General features: G+C 34.2%; 1 long non-coding RNA gene across 1 annotated transcript; it reads left to right on the top strand.

The window, feature by feature from the left end:
• The first annotated feature begins 1,288 nt into the window (after positions 1–1,288).
• Positions 1,289–2,441, top strand: LOC149164923 (uncharacterized). The gene is made up of 3 exons (XR_016260292.1): positions 1,289–1,467; positions 1,758–1,798; positions 1,995–2,441. It is a non-coding gene; the product is annotated as an uncharacterized LOC149164923 (long non-coding RNA).
• The last annotated feature ends 2,899 nt before the right edge of the window (positions 2,442–5,340 follow it).

Below are 5,340 nucleotides of genomic sequence, written 5' to 3'. Positions count from 1 at the left end.
ACATCCACAAACACGCGTCAGCACTTTATGGACATCAAACTACGTACAGTAGTATGGTCTGAGGTATTCAACGTACGTAGAGTACTACGGTCTGTGGGCACTTAATTTCATTTTTATATGCAATTGGGTTCCTAATCCTTCACTCCAATCGTTATCACATGTTTAGTGGATCTATCCTACTTTATCACACATATGTGAACGCAGCGTCGTCGTCATATGGCTTTCTATTCAGAGGTAAATTGTATTAGTAGACAGCGTGTTTTTGACTCTAATGTGTTCGTGTCTTGACTCTAATTTATTTAAAATGACAAAAAAAAATATGATTATTTTGGAGATAAATTTCAATTTTGATTCGTTAATATTAAAATTTTTCTAAAATATTTCATATAAGTTAAATCTCTATTATTCACTAAATAGTTAAATTAAAATTCTCAAATACTTTTTAAAAAATAGACATCCCTATTAATATAGTTAATATATAATTTAATAAAATTTATATGTGAACAAAACATTAAAGAAATGAAATATTCAACATATATAAAGGGGAATGAATGAAAAAAAAATGATAAATGTAGTGTTTAGTCTATATAATATTGAGGCAATCTTAATGTCATGTACCTTAACTAATTTTTTTTTTCTCTCGAATTATTCCATAATCACAATCTTATTAATTCTTAAGGGGTTTTCCTAACATAGATATTTATAGTAAATTTATGTAAGGAATAGTTTCGTACATTTGTATTTTACTGCTCATACAACTTTGATCACCATAACTCTTATGCACTCTACTTGTAATTTCCTTTTCCCAACCTATTTCTATGTACACTCTTCCATGACTATACTTAACAAGCTTTATATGGTGAATGTGTTTTCCCAAACCCTCATAACTGAATATACTAAGAATATGCTAACAATAGGTTCAAGGGTATACGTTTTCCCCTTTATATTGGAACATTTGATTTGTTACATTTTATTGTTGTACTCCCTTAATTATAATTTAAAACTATATGATTTATAAAAGGTTTCCCCTCTCTACCCTTACCATATGTGCATTGAATGGATGTTCAGTCTGCCAGATACTTTTGGTAAATAAAACGTACATGGCCCATGTGAACTAACCCTCCACGCGTACCTAACTTCTTTGACTGATGGCGCGTTGGTTGAATTGACATCAAGGGTGGTGATCGTCTGGTGTAGATCAACGGTTCACAATACACTTTCCAACCGTAAGTGTAAGAAACCCTTGATCCTTACCTCATTTCCATCGTTGTCTGTTGCAGTTGTGTGGGTTGCAAAGGGACTATTTGAGATTTCATTCTTTGCATTCAGGGTCGGGCTTCCCAAAGCCAAAGGTTTAAGGGAACTATACCAAGTTTCATAGCGATTCTTTGTTCGAGAGACGTGGTGGCGCAAGGTTTATATGCTCGCCCTTCATAACTTAGTTCTCTATGCCTACGAGGTTTGAAGGTATTATGGTTCCTCCCTAACTACGGTAATGGTTACCACTATGGTTTTCTTTTTGTGAATACAGTGATTTCTATATATTCATTCCTGTAAGATTCTTAGACATCTTTTGTTTCTCCTCTCTACAATATTTCTTCTGGGGTCGAACTTGGAAAATGCAAGTGCCTCACTTGCCAGGGCCTTTGCCCTTGTACGTTGTGAGATAGTTTAACTTGTTGTTGACCCCTCTACGTTTTTTCTTCATATCATTTTCATTTATGAATTGACACTCATCAAGCCAAGGATGCTTACAGGTACCCTTTCCAGTGAATGGTGGTCTTCAATCCCTTCAAAGGTATTCTCTAACTTGCTGAGTTCCTCTATAGTTCAATTTCTTTTTTTTCTATCATAAGTTATTGTTGACTTAATAGTGGGGAATGTCATATGGTGTAATGACACGTAACTTCCGACCTCTAGGGATCCCTATAGCATTTTCTAAAGGCATTCTCCTCTTATCATAGAGCTAATATTATGTTGTGCTCCTCTACCAGGTCAGTCCCGGATTCTGTAGCTCCTCTAATGGCTTCTGTCCTGGTTGAAATTCCTACCCATTTTGTTATGGCTGCCCTCTCACAGTGCCATTTGTTACAGTCTAAATAGTTTTATTTGTTATGGTCCTGGGGTTTTCTCTTAACGGGATATTCTACTTCCTGTAGAAGTATTTATATTTGTAATTTGTTTCGACATTTATCTATTCCCTCTATTTGGTAAGGATAACCCTCACCCGGTTGGGTTTATGAGGTGGGTACAACCCTACTGTACCTCGACGATGATATTACCTGAGTTATATGATTATTGTTATACATATTCTACTGTTGATTTATTCAAGTGTATTGTAGCTTGAAGACGATACTGCTACCTACACTATATGAACATATTTTTATATATGATTAGCTTTAAAAGCAGTTATATTGGTTAATAGAACTTGTTTTTCTTTACTTCATATTCCGATGCATGAATTTTGTTCTAACATATGAACATTTGCTATAAATTGCTACTCTGTTTCCTTTCCCTTGCTACAGTAAATATTTCTAGAGCTATTAGGGGTTATGGTTATGAATGTCCTGTATCGTTATAAATGTTAGGTATTTTTCTCTTTTCTCTTGGGTTTCTTGTGATTGAAATAGGGGAATGCATCAAAGTGCTCAACTCCAGAATGCCCTATTTTAATATTTTAATTGCTATGCTCGTGTCCTAATTTTAACTTGCAACATCTACCTTTATGATTTTTGTCTCCCTTACCTTCATGTTATGTACTTAGAATACTTTCTTTGGATGTGCGTGTATTGTGACCTCTTTATAAAAGCATTTCCCTATGGATTTACTTGATTTTTCTAGCTTTCTTAATTTATTTTATACCGGTGAATCTTTGTAGTCAATTTCAATTATACTTTTACTCAGCTTATTTATGCTCAATATCTTGTTACATACAGATTCATAAATTCTTCTTCCGAGTTGAGTCCTCATTGATATAAATGTATCTAGAGTCCCTCTAGTTTATACTGTTATATTAGTATGTATACAAGTCATAGTATGGTCACTAATTTCATAGGGTGATCTAGGTGGATATTGGTGGCTAGTTGCCAATTCCACGTAGAGCCCCACCATTGTTTCTTTCTGTTTTTTAGTTTCCTTAATTGTAGCACAGTGTACTATTTTTAGTATTTTTTCGGGTCCTAAACCTCCGAAGCCATTTTGAGGCCCTAAACGATGTTTTTTGGCAATCTTGTACTAGCGATTTTGTAACTAAAACCATTTTTTCCGTCATAGTCCTTAGAGGAATCTTTCCAAAGGGGTATCATGTGCCTCAAACAAAGATAATATGACCAAGTCGTGACCCCGAGAAGTTGGCTATCCAACTAACCCCAACGGGGCCAATAAACTCTTGGTGTTACATCTCCTCAGGTTAGGGTTTTGGTTGTTTAGGGTTTGCTCTTATCGTTCAATAATAAAAAGGCCCTTGAGCCTCATTGTAACGGAGTTCAGAGGCAGGTAGCCGCCAAATCTCTTCTCAAAGATAAGCTACCATCGCTAGAGCTAGTCTTATTTCCATTCTATTTGTAAGAATATTTCAGTATTTGATATTAATGAAATGAAGTGTTATTTCTACTGCATCTTTGTATTTATGGTTATATCTGTAATTTTTTGTGTTCTTATTTAAATCCGGATCATAGGGCATCCCTATTCTCCATACTTAGTTCTGGAAGGACACTTACAGTCTCCTATCGTCATAGTTATTTCTGCTCCACTTTCGCAAGGAGTAACGAGGATCGATGTAGGATACGGTGGCCTACAACCCTCTGTTGACTTGAGCAGAACTCAAGTTCATAAAATATTCCTTGTTTCAGTCTCATTGCTATATATTAATCTTTTATTGTTTTCCTACCCTTTCATGGTTTTCATACTAAACATGTCTTAAATAAATTGTGTCTTCCATTGAGTAGTCTTAGTAAGCATAAGTTAATAACAATGATTTTCATTGCATGAATTGTTCAATAAGCATGCTGATTTTAACTGCATATTCATTAGAAATAAAATGCATGTTTTAACCCAGTGAGTATACTATGTGTCAGTTCATAATATCGAAGTCCAAATGCAATATTTGTTTATGTACAGTAATATGTTCCATAATACCTACAAGGAATTTACTTAATCATGATTTCTTAGAATTTCATATTCCTTCTGCTCAGTAAATCTACAGATTTAACCATAATAACAAACACACCATCATTATTTCTACTTAGTAAACATCCAACTTTCGATATGCATGACTATTAAACTCCACTGTAGAACAGACACAGAATATAATCTTGTAACATAATTTATAACATAATCAAAGCAGGTGAATGGGTACGATGTTACGAGAACTTTACTTTCTGTAACCGTTCTGTGACTGAATCACACTGGTAATAACAATTTTCCTCCCAATCATGAATAGTTTCTGTCGGTTCCCCCCGAGCTTAGATCGAACCTTTCCCCCAAAATCAACAACCACTATTGGTGTGGTATAGGTTTTATTTATATTTTTCTTTCCTAGCAGAATTTCTAAAACGACGTCCCATTTTTTGGGAATCTGCTTATCCTCATAGCGTAGGATTGTTTTTATGAGAAAATGATTATTTTTTTCCTATTTTTTCATCCTTTGAAGACCGCTCTTATCTACTACGATGCTTTTCCACCCCTTCCAATGTTGTTTCCCCACCGCACTGGGTGATTTTCCTAGATTCCTTTCTCTACTTATCCAAAAAATCACCTAGTTCTACTCCAAGAGGATTTTTCTTCGAAGTGACTTCGGAAAGTTCAGTGTTTTTTTCTGCTTTTCCTAATCTTGTCCCTTCTCCAAGACAAAGGATCAGGGTAATTATCTTAATATTCTTTTTATCTTCCCAACTAATTCATTTCAACAATCTTTATTATTATTTCCACATAAATAATTACATTATCATAAACATGACTTGGCCAACCTGCAATTATTACTAGTATTTTCACTACTAATTATACTTTCTTAGCCATTATGACTTTACAAAACACAAGAAAAAGGGGGATATTACAGTTAATTAAAAATTCTTTAGTAAAAATATAAAGTAAAAGTTGAAAATTTGTATAAGATATTTTTTTTGTTTGCTAGGTTGTATGAGTTGGTTTGAGAAACCACCGAAGGGCATCTAAGCTCGATCGCACTCATCCTAGGTCACATCAATCCTTAAAATGATTAAATTTTTGCCCACAAAAGCAAATGAGTTTCACATCACAAAATATCTTATTATTATGCCTCATCACCATCTATTCCACCTAGGAAAAATTATAAAAAATAATTATATTTATGTATGTAAAGGA

Source organism: Pinus tabuliformis, chromosome 5_1 (assembly GCF_031772625.1).
Source record: "Pinus tabuliformis cultivar Carrire ecotype Pingquan chromosome 5_1, CPIR1, whole genome shotgun sequence".
Lineage (NCBI taxonomy): Eukaryota > Viridiplantae > Streptophyta > Pinopsida > Pinales > Pinaceae > Pinus > Pinus tabuliformis.
This window is presented reverse-complemented; position numbering and strand designations above follow the sequence as displayed.